Source organism: Pinus tabuliformis, chromosome Q (assembly GCF_031772625.1).
Source record: "Pinus tabuliformis cultivar Carrire ecotype Pingquan chromosome Q, CPIR1, whole genome shotgun sequence".
In the NCBI taxonomy this organism is placed as follows: domain Eukaryota; kingdom Viridiplantae; phylum Streptophyta; class Pinopsida; order Pinales; family Pinaceae; genus Pinus; species Pinus tabuliformis.
This window is the reverse complement of record NC_142296.1, coordinates 954,863,532-954,883,483: the sequence shown is the minus strand read 5'-3', so window position 1 is coordinate 954,883,483 and position 19,952 is coordinate 954,863,532. Positions and strand designations below refer to the sequence as shown.

Sequence of the window (19,952 nt, the reverse complement as noted above, 5' to 3'; positions counted from 1 at the left end):
TTCATGTCTGGTTAAAATCTGCATAGTTCGGGTCTTACATCTGGTATCAGAGCTTAGTTACAATACTGCGAGACATTACAGGCCCATTAAATCTCGTTTCCAAGCTTCTACATATTAGCTAGCCTCTAGTTGTTTCTGTTTCTAACTTGTGAAATTCAATTATGTGTTGTAACTTCACAATTTCCACTTGTAAAACTAGACGGTCATCTTAGCATGTATGGCTACATTTCCCATGTCTTTGTTTTTTTTAACTATCCACGTTGTTACTGTTCCACAGTGGAATTTATATTTAAGAGGAGGACCATATACAAAAATTGTCGATATTTTTCTTTGACGTCTCACATTCACTGATTTAACTAAATTTCTTTGACAGAAAGAAACTTTTCCCTACTGTCATGTCCCTTCTCAAACACATTTGTAATAGGTTATCTCTACACATTTTTGCACATTTTTGGCTAAGGAAAAGGACCCAGCAGTTTTGACTTAGGGACTTAGGAGAAATTTCAGCTTAATTTGTTTGCTAGTGGAAGGTGGGGGTCACCCACGTGGGAATTCAAACTAGGCCATTCGAATGGCTTGGAGGGAATTCGAAATGTTGAATGGAGGGGCCCACATGAGGCAAGGAAGGCCCACGAAGACAAAAGGAGGAGGAGGCTCTCATTTGGATCATTCATTCACCTTGCAAATCGAATTTACTTGGTTGTTTGCTCAGCTGCTTAGGCAAGTCAACTGGTTGTTCAAACACGAATCTCTCAAGCGAGAGCTTCAACCTTACCTTTGGGAACTTCGAGTGCTCGCCCTAGGAACGCAGTTCCACCAACATTTTCAGGGAATCCGGGGAGTTTCTACAGCACCATCACTCAACTACATGTAGGGAATGCGTATTTCTAGGCCACAGGGAGAACACACAGAGAGAGATTGAGCCACAGTGGACCAACCACTTGCTAGAGGAGCCAAGGAATCTGAAGGACAGCATTAGGCCAGCATTCAATGAGAGCTTTGGAGCCAAAGAAGCCAACAACCTAGCAGTTCGAATTCCAGGCCTAGGGGAAAGCGCAAAGGGCCAGTCCAGTAATTTCGTGGGTTTTGAGGGCAAGAGCTACAGCCCAGAAACTCATCCGAGAAGTCAGGAGATTTGTAGGAGGGATCAACCCAGCACTTCCAAACACTTTCCAAGAGATTTTACAATCAGAATCCAGCAAGTCGAGTTTTGTAGTTGCAGCTAAAGTTGGGCTCATTGGGGGTCGAATTTCAAAAGACTGAACCAGCCAAATTCCTTCGTGGGTTTTTCTGGCTTTAGGCCAAGGGGTCATGAGCTCGAATCTCATAATTATCTGAGCACGGGAAGTAGGGATTCTAGCCATTCGAAGTCAGCAGAAAGAGCAATTTTCTGGGCAGCACAATGCAGTTTGGTGCAGCAGTTGTAGCAGTCATCAATTCAGTTATTGCTCACCTGGGTTTGGTCATGCTTGTCCATTGAGACAAGCCCAGGTGCACCATTCTACTAACTATTGTATTTTTCTCTTGGAAAAGTAATAAAATGACTCAACAGTTCCTTATTTCCAGCATTCCATGGGTGCTTAGTGTCTATTTCGTTTTTATGTTTGTTGAACTGATTGTATGCTTGTATATCACTTGTATTCCTACTTAGGAACATTACAGTGGTATCAGAGCCTAGGTCTTGGCTCAGCTGTGGGGATTTTCTCCTATGAGAGAAGGGGACCAACAGAACATCACATACAAAAGGCAGAGGTATCGGAGCAAAGAAAGAGAGTTGGAGATTACTCCAGACATGGAGGACAGGGGGAAAGTAGTGGTAGAAGAGGAGGACATGGTGGAACCCAAGAGCAGGGAAGAGATGGCTTTCGACAGCCTCCTGAGGGCTTTGAATGACTTAGCCAAGGGCCAGAAAGAGATGCTGGAGGAGATAAAGATGCAGAACAGAGAGAGAACCACTCCTAGAGGGTTTCTATTTGGGGAAACTTCTGGAGCCTCCCAGCCATTCGATCACCCCTCACCAGCAGCACAACACCCATCAGCTAGTGGGCCAACTCGAGCCACACTACCCTCTTTCGTACCTGTGGCACAGATCGAACCAGCAAGGGGTGAAGACCCCACACAGATGGGAGATCATTTCAAAGAGTGGCAATCTATGGATGCAGACTTCAGGGAAGCACTCTCTTTCAGAGATTTCTGCAAGCTCAAGCTGAATGAGAAGAGCAAGGGTTGTGGAGGACAGGGTACACAGAGCTATGAGTTGTAGAGGACCATAGGGAGGATGTACTTCCCTACATTTGATGGCACTGCCAAGTGCACTACTAGGGCTTGGGTTGAGAAGATGGACACCTACTTCTAGCTCAACCAGATGACAGAACAGGAAACCATCAAGATGGCCACGCTGCACTTGGAGGGGAAAGCCCATGATTGGTGGTTTCATGGCTTGGCCACCCTGGGGCATGCCAATGTGGCTTCTTATGAGGATTTCTCCAGGAGGGTGGTAGAACGCTTTGACTAGAGAGATTCGGAGGCCCATTTCAGGGAGTTGACCCAAGTGCACCAAACAAGCAACCCAGAGCAGTATATTTCAGAGTTTCTGCGAGTGTCAGTGATGGTTATGGATCTATCAGAGGCTTGGAGGGTATACACTTTCATTGAGGGTTTACTTGAGCCCCTGCGTGGACTGGTGAAGTCATGCAGACCCTCCACGCTGCAAGAGACAGTTTTGTGCACTAGAGGGGGGCCATCCCCAAGACTAAAGCGCCTTTCCCTGCATGGACCCCTTTTCCACAGAAGGGGCATGACACTAGACCTCCACCTCAGAGAACCACCCAGGGGCGGGGGCAGGTAAATGATGAGATGTGGAAGGACCTCAGGAGGAGGAAGTTGTGCTTCACTTGCAGGGAGCCCTGGGCACCAAGCCATTGGTGCACTGCTGACAAAGCACACTATATTGAGGCATTTTCAGACAGTGACCAGGAGGACGAGTTGGAGCAAGAGTGTGGTGTGGGAGATGGTGAGAGCCCGACAGATAGGGGACCACCACCACCACCTCCACAGGGTGGGGCATCCCTGGCCCCATCCAGGGGAGTCCTTACTTCTTTATGCAGGGTCCCCAAATTCTTGACATTGAGGATCAGAGGCACCATACAAGGACAGTGGGTGTCAGTCCTAGTTGACAGTGGGGCCACCCACAACTTCACGGATGCCCAGTTGGTTCAAAGGAGGGACCTCACCACTACTAAGTTTGAGGCTTTTCAGTCCTAATACCAGGTGACCGTACCATGCAGTGCACTCGATATGTGCCTGCTTTGACAGTGGTTATGGGAAACTACTCGATGACAGACCACTTCTTTGTGATCGATGTGCCAAACACCAATGTGGTGATGGGTGTCCAATGGTTATACTCCCTTGGGTGAGTCACTATTAACTCGAAGAAACTAGAGATGGAGTTTACCGGGCCGGATGGCAAGTCAATGGTTCTCAAAGGCATGCATTCCTATCCACCCCAGACAGTCTCAGCCCATGGGATGGAGGCAAATCTACGACATGGGGACATCGCATGGGCAGTGGAGTTGAGGATTTCGGAGGTTGGGGGACAGGCTCAGACACCACCATCAGACATACAGGCCTTGTTGGACAGATACGCAATGGTGTTTGGGGATATTCCACCAGGGCAGCCGCCAGACAGGGGATTCGAGCACACTATTGAGTTGGAGCCAGGTGTGCAAGCGGTGATCATTACCCCTTATAGGCATCCTAAGGCCTATAAGGATGAGATTGAGAGGGCCATTCAGGAGATGTTGGCATTGGGCTATATCAGGCCAAGTTCCAGTCCCTTCGCTTCTTCAGTAGTACTGGTGAAGAATAAGGATGGGACCTTACGCATGTGCATTGACTATCGGGCCCTCAACCGGAAGACACTGAAGAACAGGTACCACATACTCTGCTTAGATGAGTTCATGGATGAGCTTAAAGGATCCAAGTACTTCTCTAAGATCGATCTGCGTTCGGGGTACCACCAGATCAGGATGAGGGATCAGGACATCCCCAAGACAGCTTTCTGGTGCCATTATGGGCACTTCGAGTTCCTGGTCATGCCATTTGGGCTAACCAGCACTCTGGTTACCTTCCAGTCGTGCATGAAGCATGTCTTCCGGAGACAGTTGAGGAGGTTTGTGTTGGTTTTCTTCGATGATATTTTGATTTACATTCGAACATGGGAAAAGCATCTCCAGCACTTGGAGGAGGTGCTACGTGTTTTGGAGCAGCAGTTTTATGCCAAACTATCCAAGTGCAAGTTTGGCTTGACAGAGATGCTCTACTTAGGGCACATCATCAGCGCTGATGGGGTGAAGGTCCATGAGGAGAAGATACAGGCTAAGTCACATGACACGGGGATTTAGGATTCGTAGGATTCGGGATTCGTGGTGTCGGATTCGGACACGTTGACCCCCCGAAACAGGACACATAGGATTCGTTATATATTATTTTATTAAAATATATATATATATATATATATATATATTAAGAATTAGATATTTCTTACACAAATTTTAATTAAAGATGCAAATTTATTGATTTCAAACATAGATCTTCATCTATAGCATGCATAGTACATACAAAATTCAAATACATGTCAGTGGTACTGGTCACATAAATCATGATTCATAATTCATAACTAAAAGACAACTTACAACTACAAGATAGTAAGATAAACACACTGACAACTGTAGTTTTCTCATTAAGTCATCAAACCAAAATGTGTTACATAGGTAGTGTTGGTGCAATGCCAATGGCAAATAGAAATTCGTATCACCCAAAACGAAAATGTCCAATTACTGTGTATCTTCTGCAGACAAAGTGCAACTGGATCACTACATATAATGTACCCAATTAAGGTCATATGATCATGTTTTTTTGGGTCAATGCATCCATTCTTTTTCTACTCAAACAATTGTAGAATTGTCGATTCATTCTTTAGCTGTTCACATATAAATGAGAGGTAGTTCCCAAAAGAGACGGCCAACAACATTGCAAGCACTGAGCAGTCAAATGAATTATATTACATTTCAAAAGATCTAGGCATCACTATTTTACATATATGTATTTTGAGGGCAATTGTGTTTATGAAGAAACTTATATAGTTTCCAAAAACCCCAGGCCTCAAGTTAAATATGATTATATATCTTCTATAAAAGGAATGGGAATGAAGCTTCTATCTTCAGCACAGTGTTGAAACACCCTTGCCAAATGAAAATATGCATGGCTATAATGACCAAATGCGGCCTTTTCATACCCGCGCAGGTCACTTTTTCCGCCTAACGAGTCCTGAAAAACAGGACATGATTTCCAAAATCGTGACACGCTGCCAAAATCGTGACACGCTGGGGGATTCGACGTGTCAAAATAGGACACGACATGTCATGTTTTTTGGACATGAATTTCGAGAGAATCGTGTCGGACACGACGGATTCGGATTCGTGGGAATATAGAACGAATCCGGTTACTTAGGATACAGGTTATCCATCACTGGCCAATGCCCCGAGATGTGACAGCGCTGAGGAGTTTCTTGGGTATATGCACCTACTATAGGAAGTTTTTCAAGGGGTTTTCACAGCTGGTAGCACCCTTGACAGATTTGACCAACAGAGGGGCTTTTGCATGGACTGATGGAGCACAGGTAGCCTTTGATCGCCTCAAGGAGGTGATGAGCAGTTGCCCGCTCTTAGCACTTCCAGATTTTTTCCAACCCTTCACCGTGGAGTGTGATACATCCAGGGAGGGAGTTGGAGCAGTTCTATCATAGGATGGACATCCCATTGCTTTCGAGAGTCGGAAGCTCCTACCACATGAGCAGTCATATTCCATATATGACAAAGAGATGTTGGCCATCATGCATGCATTAGCCAAATTTCAACAGTACTTGGTAGGCAACAGGTTTCGGATGAAGACTGATCACAACAATCTTCGTTACTTCATGGGGCAGCAAGGCCTCAATGACACGCAGCAGAGATGGGTCAGCAAGGTGCAAGCTTATGACTTTGATATAGAGTATGTGCGGGGAAAGCACAATGTGGTCGTTGATGCTCTATCATGGAGACCCGTTGGTCTATCACTCATGAGCATCTACCATGATTGGAAGGCTCAGCTACTGGGGGAGTACTCCAAGGACAGGAGAGCATGCGAGATCTTGGAGGGTACACACACAGATGAGCGCTACCAAATGATGGATGAGGTCATCTATTACAAGGGGCGCATTTTTCTTGTGCCCAACTCGCAGTTGAGGGAGAGAGTGCTCTAGGCAGCACATGACTCGCCATTGTCCGGGCACCAGGGGTTCCGGAAGACATATATGGCAATCAGGGAGAGATTCACGTGGAAGGGCCTCAAGGGGGGCATGCTGAAGCACGTACAAGAGTGTGAGGCTTGTCAGCGGAACAAGGGGGAGTTGATTCACCCTACAGGATTGCTACAGCTGCTTCCCATCCCCGAGGGGAATGGGAGAGCATATCTATGGATTTCATCACAGGGCTCCCCACAGTGCAGGGCAAGGACTGCATTTATGTAGTGGTCGATAGGTTGACCAAATATGCCCACTTTTTCGCCATCCCCACCAAGTATTCGGCTGCATAGGTTGCAGAGTTGTTCTTCAGGGAGATCTTCCGATTACACGGGCTTCCTAAGAACATTGTGAGTGACAGGGATAGCAGGTTCATGGGAGGTTTTTGGCAAGAGCTTTTTAGATTGGTCAGTACCGAGCTCACTCCTAGCATGAGCTACCACCCCCTGACAGATGGCCAGACAGAGTGAGTTAATTAGTGGTTGGAGGGGTATTTGAGGAACTATGTGACAGGACAACAGAGGGCTTGGATCCGGTGGCTGCATTTGGGCGAGTACTGCTACAACACCACCCACCACATGTCCATTGGTATGACTCCTTTCCATGCCTTGTATGGATATGATGCATTATCTTTTGTTGATGTTGTTTTTGGAGACAGCGAGGCCCGAAAGGCCAAAGACTGGATCCAAGAGAGCCAAGACATCCTCAAGGATCTCAAGGATAACTTGGTGACAGCACAAAACCAGCAAAAGGTGTACACAGACCGGCACCAGACAGAGAGGCATTTTGAGGAGGGGGGCTTGGTGTACCTCTGACTACAGTCATACAGGCAATCCATTTTGAAGCAAAAGGGAGTCGAGAAGCTACAGCCCCGCTTCTATGGGCCATACCGAGTGATTAGACGAGTTGGGGAGGTGGCCTATGGGTTGGAGCTGCCTTCGGGGAGTATGATTCACATTGTATTTCATGTCTCATGTCTTAAAAAGTTGATGGGGCAACAGGTGACAGCAGCAGTAGAGTTACCCCCACTGGATGATGAGGGCCACTTGGTTTTAGAGCCTGAGACCATCTTCAACAGGAGGGAGAGGAAGCTGAGGAGAAGGACCATTAGGGAGTTCTTGGTACAATGGAAGAACTTACCGGATGAGGGTGCCACCTGGGAGGGTGAGCACATTTTCGAGCAACTAGCTCTAAGGTTTCTTGAGGGCAAGCAACATTTGGGAGGGGCGAACTGTCATGTCCCTTCTCAAACACATTTGTAACAAGTTATCTCTACACATTTTTGCACATTTTTGGCTAAGGAAAAGGACCCGGCAGTTTCAACTTAGGGACTTAGGAGAAATTTCACCTTAATTTGTTTGCTAGTGGAAGGTGGGGGCCACCCATGTGGGAATTCGAACTAGGCCATTCGAATGGCTTGGAGGGAATTCGAAATGCTGAAAGGAGGGGCCCACATGAGGTAAGGAAGGCCCACGAAGACAAAAGGAGGAGGCTCTTATTTGGATCATTCATTCACCTTGCAAATCGAATTTACTTGACTGTTTACTCAGCTGCTTAGCTGAGTCAACTAGCTGTTCAACCACAAATCTCTTAAGCAGGAGATTCAACCTTATCTTCAGGGGAATTTGAGTGCCCACCCGAGGAAGGCAGTTCCACCAGCATTTTTAAGGGATCCGAGGAGTTTCTACAACGCCATCACTTAGCTACATGTAAGGAATGCGTATTTCTGGGCCACAAGGGGAACACACACACAGAGATTGAACCACAGTGGACCAGCCACTTGCCGGAGGAGCCAAGGAATCTGAAGGACAGCGTTAGGCCAACATTTAGTGATATTTTTGGAGCCAAAGACGCCAACAACTCAACAGTTCGAATTCCAGGCCTGGGAGACAGCGCAGAGGGCCAATCCAGTAATTTCATGAGTCTTGAGGGCAAGAGCTACAGCCCAGAAACTCATGCGGAAAGTCAGGAGATTTGTAGGAGGGATCATCCCAACACTTTCGGACACTTTCTAGGAGGTTTTATAGTCAGAATCCAGCAAGCCGAGTTTTGCATTTGCAACTAAAGTTGGGCTCCTTAAGGGTCGAATTTTAGAAGTCTGAACCAGCCAAATTCCTTCGTGGGTTTAGGCCAAGGGGTCAGGAGCTCAAATCTCATAATTTTCTAAGCACGAGAAGTAGGGATTCTAGCCATTCAAAGTCAGTAGAAAGAGCAGTTTTCTGGGCAGTGCAGTGCAGTTTGGTGCAGCAGTTGTAGCACCCATCAATTTAGCTATTGCTCACCTGGGTTTGGTCATGCTTGTCCATTGAGACAAGCCCAAGTGCACCATTCTATTTACTATTGTATTTTGCTCTTGGAAAAGTAATAAAATGGCTCAGCAGTTCCTTATTTCCAGCATTTCCATGGGTGCTTAGTGTCTATTTCGTTTTTCTTTTTTTTGAACTGATTATAAGCTTGTATATCACTTGTGTTCCTACTTAGAAACATTACACCTACATAGGTTTGATTTTTTGTGTCGTTGCCTATAATTTTATTAGAAACGGTGCATCGACACTGTATATGACATATATCCGTAGATTTTCTTGTACTCAATTACAGCGCAGCGCTATGAAGATGAGTTTTTATGTATTGAGATACTTACTGCAAAGGTAGAAAATAAACTTTTTACTTTGTGAACTCTTTGTATTTCTATTTGTTTTAGGGATATCGTTCTCAACACAGAGGTATGGCAAGTCTGTGAGCTGGCATATTTTAACGCATTATGGTGTTTTGGAATATTTGCACACCTGCCTTGTTGCTTGCTTTTGTAATTATTTAGTGAGGTAAAGTTGTAACTTCTCAAGTCGCTTCCTATTGGTGGCTTAAGTTATATGTTCATAACCTCAAATCTATCTATTTAGCACCCAGTTGATGTCTTTACTATTTAGTTCCTCATACTGCTTATACTATGAGGCCAGTATCAATCTTTGCTTAATCATCTCGACTTTTATAGGAGCACTGGTAGCCGCTCTCAAAGGGAATTTTGCCATAACCAGGTCTTCTTGTCGTTTTCCCACCTTTGTGTCCCACTCTTACTCTGTCCATTAATGGGAAAATACCACTCGCTGCAACCACCTACTATCGGTTCACATGGGGTCCGTCTATTGACGATCTTCTTGCCAAGTCATAACACATTATCGATTTGTCTCTTGACGGTGGATGAGTTTTGTTGGATTGTCCGTCACTTGCGAGCGAAACTATCTAATTCCTTTCGTTGCATTGGCAATGGGAGAAGTGTTAAAATAATTTAATTATCTTAGCTCCTGGTTGCATGGAGAGCATTTCTCTTGGATCGATCTCTAAGTACACGATAAAGGTTATCGATATAATAATGTGATGTGTATAGCTCCATGTAGTATGTTAATACCTTCCCAAAAATCTCATATAGGATATCGTCATCTCCATCTCTCTCTTCAAGAAAATAAATATGTGCATAAATTCCTTTTGGTCTTTTAACTTGTTGGAGATAACATTATATATATATATATATATATATACATCATGATACTTCTCCTTGTTGGAGAAGGCTAGGACGTGTGACAATTTCCAAATAGTCTAGATGCAAAACGAAACTAAATTTGTGTCTTCATATGAAACCTATAATCCGTCTCTCACAAATAAATATTTTTTTAATTAAATATAATATTAAAAATAATATAATAATATTTATATTAATATAACAATATTACATGCAAATAAATTGAGAGATGCTCTTCAATCGGCATATGGCCCAAAAGCTAAGCGACTTGACTGAGTATCTAACCATACATTGATTTGCCATAATGTGCCAATATAAGAGTCACAAGAAACGTAATGGTTTACAGGGATTTAAAGAAGCAGCTCGATGCACTACTAGATGGGTCCTTAGATTGGACGAGTGGATATGTGTTATTAGGATTCGAGTACCATAGACCACGAGCAGTTCTTGCACATCTATGACCGCGAGTTATCACCCTACACCACAAGTAAATCGAAACCCTTAAACTGTGGAATAGACTTGTGATATACTTATTTATAATCATATATATGTGGTATATATCTATGGTGATATATATATGATATATTGAAACCCATAGACTGTCAAGTAGACTTATGATATATATATATATATATATATATAGTCATCCTCGTATAATTCACACCAAGTAACATAATATATTGAAGCCGTGGAGAAACACATTTCGCAGGACCAACCTATTACTATTATTTTATATATAACTCATACAAAAATAGGAAATTAATTAATTCATTATGGATTTATTCTTGTTAAAAGGATAATTGATTGATTGGGCAATCTAACTTAATTCTTGAATCCTAACCTCATTGCTTTTATTATTATTATTTTGATTTGATAGTGACTTTTGTTTTGGCACATACTATGCTCCAAATTACAGATACTAGCATATGTCTTAGCATATTTAACGCCCATTACCTCAATTTAATAATTTATTATATTTGCATGATCCCTGTTGCATACTGTTAAATGTTAGCTTAGTATAAATTTCAACCATTGTGCTCGCTTAATTGAATAAGTGTATGTTATTAGACTCTTAATATGGATAACTTATAACTAGACAACATTTGTTATATACTAGAAACATTGAGCCTAAACAATTAAAACACCTTTATGAACCATGAAGACCCATGCATTTCAATAAGTACTATTCCGCATCAGAATAGGTCAACATGCATTCGAACAAGGAGGTAGCAATACCACCCTCCTTAACCTCAATACCAGTAAGACCTACCTGCAGGTAAAAATAGCAAAAAAAACTATAACCGTATGAGAGCTTGAATTTACGAATATTATATTTATTAAATCTAAATCGTATGTAATATCCCCAACCCGGAATATTTCTTAAACCCCAACAAAGTCTCAACCAGAAAAATGTACAAGTGGTATAGTAGCCGAGAAAATCACAGAGATATAATAACAGTAGTGCAACAACAATATTGTATATATGAAATAAACAGATACTCAAGAAATGCAGCAAGAAATACTAAGCCATTTTATTACACTGAGTATAAAAATGAGTACAGGAGGTGATCAGGAAGATGGCACCTCAACTTGCGCAAGGCAAGTGAAGAAATACACTCAGAATAGCAAAGGAATGGCTTCTCTCTGAACTGCGTCCCAGCTGCTGGAAAACTGTCGTGTTGTTGCTGCTGCTAAAAATAGAATGAGGATTTGGGGTTGTTCCCCTCCTCAGAAAAGGCTGAAATTCTAGAATCAAACTCTACTCAAGAAACCCAGAAAAACCCAGAAAGCTTTTCTGAAATGGCCAACCTCCGATGATCACCCCCTTGGGGATCTGCGCAGTTCCTCAATGCTCTACGCTGCCACAAAAGAAACCCCTCTAGAACTCTGCCTAAAACTCTGCCAAAAATCGTCTAGTATGCAAGGGTTGGTCCCATGCTCAATCACCCAGCATAAATCCTCCTACAAAACCCCACTTCAAAACTCCTGCCAAAAAGAACTACGTCATCCCTCTTAGTGTTGCGCAGTCATCCCAAGATGCTCAATCCTCCTGCCCAAAATGCTGCTAAAACCACTGCAAAAATACTAATGGAAATACCTTGGCCAAGCAGGCACTCGAAGTCCCTCGAGGCTAAGGATGAGATCTCCGAACGGAGACACTCAATGCACTAAATAATGCTATAAACTAGCTAAACAGCCAGCGTGCTCTAAGTCGAAATGACTAGCTCACAATGCACATAACTGAATGATCAAAATGAGGGGGCTCCTCTCTCTTTTATATCCTTTGCCTCTCTCAATCCCAAGGCTCACCTCCTCCTGCGTGATTCCCCTCTTGCCACGTGTTTCTTCCCTCCTGCGTGATTCCCCTCTTGCCACGTGTTTCTTCCCTCCTGCGTGATTCCCCTCTTGCCATGTGTTTCTTCCCTCCTGCGCAATCCCTCCATGTGTCTGCATGGGCTCCATTTCTGCATCCCCCCATTGGCCCCCTTGGCTCCCCTTTAAGTCACAACGTTGTGCTACTAGGAAGTGACTTTTTATTCTAAAAGTGAGTTATGTCCCCTGTCCTCACGTTTTTATTTACAAATAGCTATAGAAGGCAAAAATTGAACAAAATCGAATATTCCAATTAGCCATGGCTAATTAGGAATATTACAGTCTCCCCCGGCAAAATGTTGCTTGTCCTCAAGCAACTGAAGAGATGGATGTTGCAAGATCTTCTCACTCTCCCAAGTGGCATCCTCATTCAGCAAATTCTTCCACCTCACCAAGAATTCCCGGACCGTCCTACTCCGCAGCTGCCTCTCCCTGGTATCAATGATAGCCTCCAGCTGCAATACCAAATGCCCCTCGTCATCCATGGGTGGTAGCTCATATGTCACTGTCACCTGCTGCCCCAATGCCTTTTTCAGGCATGATACATGAAAAACGTTATGAATCTTGCTGCCTTGGGGCAGCTCCAACTCATATGCAACCTGTCCAATCCTGCATATCACCTTGTACGGCCCATAAAAGCGAGGCTTGAGCTTCTCAGCCCCCTTCTGCTTTAGTGACGACTGTCGGTATGGCTGTAATCGTAGGTAGACCATGTCCCCTACCTCGAACTGTCTCTCCACCCGACCCTTGTCAACATACAGCTTCTGTTGGTTCTGCGTTGTAGCCATGTTATCCTTGAGAGCTCGAAGAATATCCTGACTCTCTTGGATCCAAATCTTAGCTCTAGGAGCCTTGCTATCACCAAACATCACATCAGCAAAAGATAAAGGATGATACCCCTATAAGGCATAGAATGGTGGCATACCAATGGACATGTGATGTGAAGTATTGTAGCAATACTCCCCTAGATGCAGCCACTTCAACCATGCTCGTTGTTGCCCACTGACATAGTTACGCAAGTAGCCCTCCAGCCACTTGTTAACTATCTCTTTCTGCCCATCCGTTTGCGGGTGATAACTAGTACTCGGTGTCAACTCCGTCCCCACCAACTGGAAAAGCTCCTGCCAAAACCCGCCCATGAAACAGTTGTCCCTGTCACTGACGATGGTCTTAGGAAGACCATGTAGCCTGAAGATCTCTCTGAAGAATAGCTCGGCCACCTGTGCTGCTGTATAGTGTGCGGATATGGCAAAAAAATGTGCGTACTTCGTCAATCGATCAACGACGACAAAGATACAATCCTTGCCCTGTACCATGGGCAACCCTGTGATGAAGTCCATCGAAATACTCTCCCATTTCCCCTCCGGAATGGGGAGAGACTGTAATAAACCTGCGGGATGGCTCATCTCTCCCTTGTTCCTCTGGCAAACATCGCACTCCCGGATGTGCTGGAGTACGTCCTCCTTGAGGCCCTTCCATGAGAACCTCTCTCTAATGGCCCTGTAGGTTTTGGTAAACCCCTGATGTCCTGCCAATGGTGAATCATGTGATGCCTGGAGTATCTTCTTCTTGAGCTGAGACCCCTCAGTCAAGAAGATCTGATCCCTGTAATAGATGATCTCATCGACCACCCTGTACCTGTCATTTTCCACCTGCCCATCCAGAACCTCACATGCAAACCTGTCCTTGGAGTACTTTGCTAAGAGTCGAGCCCTCCAGTCTGTATCAAAGCTCATAAGAGACAACGTGGCTGGTCTACGTGAAAGGGCATCTGCTACCACGTTGTTTTTACCCTTGACATACTCAATGTCAAAGTCATATGCTTGGATCTTACTGATCCACTTCTACTGCCTCTCCTGTAGCTGCTTCTACTCCAAAAAGAACTTGAGGCTGTTGTGATCAGTCCTCACCCTGAACCTGTTACCCACCAAATATCGCTGGTACTTAGCCAATGCATGCATGATGGCCAACATCTCCTTGTCGTATATAAAATACAACCTCTCGTGTGAAAGGAGCTTCCAGCTTTCAAAGGCTATAGGGTGACCTCCCTGCATCAACACTGCATCGATCCCCTCTCCCAACGCATCACACTCCAAAACAAATGGCTGTGTAAAATCTGGCAACGCAAGCACTGGGCAGCTGCTCATAACCTCCTTGAGCCTGTCAAAGTCTCGCTGCGCTGTATCCGACCAACTGAATGCCCCCTTCCTTGTTAAATCTGTCAGGGGTGCAGCAAGCTGCAAGAAACCTTTGACGAACTTCCGGTAGTAAGTACAAATGCCAATGAATCCTCGAAGTTCCGTCACGTTTCTCAGCTTCGGCCATTCTCTGATGGCCCTGATCTTCTCCTCGTGGACTCTCACTCCGTCCACCCCTATGATGTGTCCCAGATACAACATCTCCGTCAACCCAAACTCACACTTGGAGAGTTTGGCATAGAACTGCTGCTCCTATAAGATACGCAATACTGTCTCAATGTGCTGGAGATGCTCCTCCCAAGTCCTGCTGTAAATGAGAATATCGTCAAAGAAAACCAACAAAAACTTCCTCAAGTGACTACGGAAGATGTGATTCATGCAGGACTGAAATGTAGCAGGGGCGTTGGTTAGCCCAAAAGGCATCACCAAGAACTCAAAGTGCCCATAGTGACACCTAAAAGGTGGTCTTGGGAATGTCCTGCTCCCTCATGCGAATCTGATGGTACCCAGATCTCAAATCAATCTTTGAGAAGAAACGTGCTCCCCTCAACTCGTCCATCAACTCATCGATCCTGGGTATGGGGTACCTGTTCTTCAGGGTCTTCTTGTTCAGGGCCCTATAGTCAATGCACATCCTCAATGTACCGTCCTTCTTCTTCACCAACACCACAGAAGAAGCAAAAGGACTCGTGCTCGGTCGAATGTGCACAAGAGCCAGCAACTGTTGGATAGCCCACTCAATCTCATCCCGATAGGCCTTGGGGTGCCTATAGGGGGTGTGATCACTGCCTATATGCCCTGCTCAAGCTCGATGGTGTGCTCAAACCCCCGATCTGGTGGCTGTCCTGGTGGAATCTCCCCAAACACTATGGCATACCGATCAAGGATGGACTGTATCTCCGGATGTATCGTCTACCCTATAGTCCTTGCCTCTAATGCACGCAGCTCCACTGCCCACTCTATGTCTCCCTTCCGGAAGACTGCCTCCATCTGATGAGCCGACACAATCTGAGGCAGATATGTGTGTTGTCCCTGTATCTTCTCATGCCTCCCTGTCTTCTCATCTTCCCACTCCATCTCTAGGGTCTTCCAATCCGTCGTGACCTTCCCTAGAGTATCATGTTGGTGTCCGGTATATCAACCATGAAAAAGTGGTCAGTCAATGTGTAGGTGCCCATCGTCACTGAAAGCTCTAGAACATAACGAGCACACGTCATGGTCTAATCTCCTGGGACCAAGACTGAAAACCCATCGAAGCTCTCTGTCTGTATACCTCTCCGCTCAACCATCTGTGCATCGATGAAGTTGTGGGTCACCCCACTATCAACCAAAACTGATACTCGTTGGCCACGTACTGTCCCTCGTACGCGTAGCGTCAAATACTTGGGAACTCCTCGCAATGCTGCAAGGGCCCCTCCGGTAGGTGCAAAAGATGCACCACCTACTGCTGGCGGTGGAGGTGGCAAAGGTCCCTGTATGGCATGGCTATCTCCTGCCTCTGCATCATCCTCGTCATCCTCTTCTCCACTGCTCTCGGAGAAGACCTCAATAAAATGTGCTTTGCCAGCAGCACATCTATGTCCCGGTGCCCACGGCTCCTGACATGTGAAGCACAACCGCTTCTTCTTCAGCTCCCTCCTGATATCATCATCAATTTGTACTTGTCCTGGATTCCCTTTTGGAGGTGGAATCCTCACATCCTTCCCCTTAGACTGAAAAGGTTGTCTTTGGGGGTAAGGTGTCCGGGTCCTAGGTAAGACATCCTGTAAGTCCCGAGTCCTGCTGATAGCATCCTGGAGTGTGGCTGGTCTAGTGGATCGGACTAGACCCCGAAGTGGCTCTGCTAACCCCTCAACATACATATAGACCCTCCACGTCGTGGATAGGTCAGGCACCATCACGGAGACCCTCAAGAAATCTGCAATGTAGGTCTTTGGGTTCCTTGTCTGTTTGAGCCTCGTCAACTCAACAAAATGCTGCTCTGGATCCCTCCAATCAAATTGCTCCATTAATCTCCTGGTAAACTCCGCATATGTCGTCACTGTAGAGTGCCCGAGTGTAACCATCCCTTGAAACCACCAATCCTGGGCCTCACCATCCAAATGCAATGTTGCCACCTTGATGGCCTCTGTCTCCGACATCTGGTTAAGCTGGAAATAAATGTCCAGCTTCTCCACCCAAGACTTTGTCGAACTGTTTGATGAACCATCAAACGTAGTTAAGTGGAATCTACTCGCTGCATGGTGGGTGTCACCATCATGGTAATGTCGGTACCCTCTGTGATGGTCGCGGGGTCTACTATCCCGCTGGAGCTTAACAAAATCTCGGAATGAGAGGGCCTCCCTGAATTGCTGCCCATAGGCCTGGTACTCTGCAAAATAATCGCCCATATGTCCAGGCTCTGCCTCCTGCTAGGCTACGGCACCCGTGTCTGCTCCAAAGAAAGTGGGCATGGTAGAGCGTGTAGGGGCATGTGAGGCCACATGCTGCGCAATATCACGCTGCTCTAGCAAATGATGGGATGCACCCGATCCCTCACCAATCTGGAAAACCCGTGGGCTCTCACGCTATCTGGCCTCTACTGTCGTGAATCTTGCCCCATCACCTCAATCTGCCTCGACAGATCCTGCAGTGATTTGAGGAGCATATCCGCAAATCTCTTCCCGTCCTCGTCTGCCATTGAATCCCTCTGCTCTGCGTCCACCACAGGCTCCTCCTGTTCTGCGTCCACCACCGGAACATAGTCTCACTCTTCGTAGGTGTTCTCCAACCTACGCTCACTGTCTCTGTATTTCCTACCTTTGTAACAGATGTAGGGTTTCTCCCTCGGTGTCATAGATTGCTAGCTCCATAGGCTGAGCCAGATCTATGCTCTGATACCACTGTAATATCCCTAACCTGGAATATTCCTTAAACCCCAGCAAAGTCTCAACCAGAAAAACGTACAAGTGGTATAGTAGCCGAGAAAATCATAGAGATATAATAACAGTAGTGCAACAACAATAGTGTATATATGAAATAAACAGATACTCAAGAAATGCAGCGAGAAATACTAAGCCATTTTATTATACTGAGTAGAAAAATGAGTACAGGAGGTGATCAGGAAGATGGCACCTCAACTTGCACAAGGCAAGTGAAGAAATACACTCAGAATAGCAAAGGAATGGCTTCTCTCTGAACTGCATCCCAGCTGCTGGAAAACTATCGTGTTGCTGCTATTGAAAATAGAATGAGGGTTTGGGGCTGTTCTCCTCCTCAGAAAAGGCTGAAACTCTGGAATCGGACTCTACTCAAGAAACCCAGAAAGCTTTTCTGAAATCGCCGACCTCTGATGATCACCCCCTTGGGAATCTGCGCAGTTCCTCAATGCTCTGCGCTGCCACAAAAGAAATCCCTCTAGAACTCTGCTTGAAACTCTGCCAAAAATCCTCTAGTATGCAAGGGCTAGTCCCCTGCTCAATCACCCAGCATAAATCCTCCTACAAAACCCCGCTCCAAAACTCCTACCAGAAAGAACTGCGTCATCCCTCTTAGTGTTGCACAGTCATCGCAAGATGCTCAATCCTCCTGCCCAAAATGTTGTTGAAACCACTGCAAAAATACTGATGGAAATGCCTTGCCCGAGCAGGGACTCAAAGTCCCCTGGGGCTAAGGGTGAGATCTCCGAACGGAGACACTCGATGCACTAAACAGTGTTGCAGACTAGCTAAACAGCCAGCGTGCTCTAAGTCGAAATGACTAGCTCACAATGCACATAACTGAATGATCAAAATGAGGGGGCTCCTCTCTCTTTTATAACCTTTGCCTCTCTCAATCCCAAGGCTCACCTCCTCCTGCGTGATTCCCCTCTTGCCACGTGTTTCTTCCCTCCTGCGTAGTCCCTCCATGTGTCTGCGTGGGCTCCATTTCTGCGTCCCCCCATTGGCCCCTTGGCTCCCCTTTAAGTCACAACGTTGTGCTACTAGGAAGTGACTTTTTATTCTAAAAGTGAGTTATGTCCCCCGTCCTCACTTTTTATTTACAAATAACTATAGAAGGCAAAAATTGAACAAAATCGAATATTCCAATTAGCCATCGCTAATTAGGAATATTACATCGTACTTTTCATAATTGTATTATGTATCTAGGAAAAGTTGCGATGGTAAAGACATATCAACGACAACAACACGATCGGGTAGCATCACCATCGCTAATGCCACCACCGTCGTCATCACCATTGCCATCGCCACCACCGAGACCATCATCAACGCCAACTACTTCAACACCTGAGTTAACCGTTATAATGCGCTCATTGGAAGCCATCTTGGAAACATTAAAAGGGTCGCCAATAACTAATACCAAAGAAGAGAAACCTCAACTTGAAGAAAGAAACCCAACGGAGCCCAAAGGTTCTGATTATAGACAATCAAAGGAAGATATTTCTAGGGAGCTGCAGAAGATTAAACTCCTAGAATTTTTAAGAGGATGAGCTGGAGAACGTGCTGAAGCATGCTTAGAAGGAATGAGCATATGTTTTGCGCTAAGAGAGTATTCTTCTACTTCCAAGACGAAAATTTACATATTTTAGTTAAGGGAAAATGCCTTGATTTGGTGGGGAAATCTGGAAAAACAATTACAACTCGCAATGGATAATGTTCCCTAGAAGTTGTTCGAGGAAAGATTCCGCGCCAAATACTTGCCACCTTATTTTCAAGAGCAGCAAGTTGGGGCCTTTCATATGCTAGTCCAAGGTAACAAAATAGTGGAGGAATATGAGATAAGGTTTATGGAGCTTGTGAAATATATTCATTATCTAGATACTGACAAACGTCAAGTTGAGCACTTCGTATATGGATTAAATCCTCGAATCAGGGCCATGGTTAGGATGTGGAAGCCATCATCAGTAGTTGAGGCAATTGAATGTGGTCGTTACGCAGAGGAGCATCTGGGGATAAAAAGGAATGTCAAGCCAACAAAATCCCTACAGCCAGGATTTCCAGGAAAGACTCCCCGGAAACTTCTTCAAGGGAAGTAGCTCGAGATCGCCTCCTTATGGTAACAGATTTACCCCAAGAGGAGTAGGAGCAAGAGCTCCCATCGCAGTTAATGCTATAGTTGTTGAATCATCAACACAAGTCCATGGAAATATCTAGGAACTGCTAATAGAGGAAGAAACACGAGAGGAAGTGGCACAAGAGGACAAAACTCTTTGTCTAGAAATTCACAATTTGACTCAAGGGGATCACCCCAGGTTAATTGTTGGGGATTTGGAGGACTGCATTTTCAACATGATTGTCTGGAAGCTTCGTCAAGTATAATGCATAGAACAAGAAAAGAGCCATCATCAAATACCCAAAGCAATCATAGAATCCATGCAGTAGTCAACAACAACCAAGCAGCACATCAATCCACTGTAGTGGAATCCACAAGTATTATTAACAGCATAAAACTCAAAATCTTATTTGATATTGGTGCCCCTGATAGTTTCCTTTCATCATATGCATTATATAAATGTGGGTTGGTAGCCCACAAGCAAAACGATTTC

At 45.1% G+C, this 19,952-nt stretch overlaps 1 protein-coding gene across 1 annotated transcript in view; it reads right to left on the bottom strand.

Moving 5' to 3' along the window:
• The window catches only part of LOC149222652 (uncharacterized), a 404,075-nt gene that overhangs the window by 372,238 nt on the left and 11,885 nt on the right, over positions 1–19,952 (bottom strand). The gene's annotated exons all lie outside the window — the stretch shown is intronic.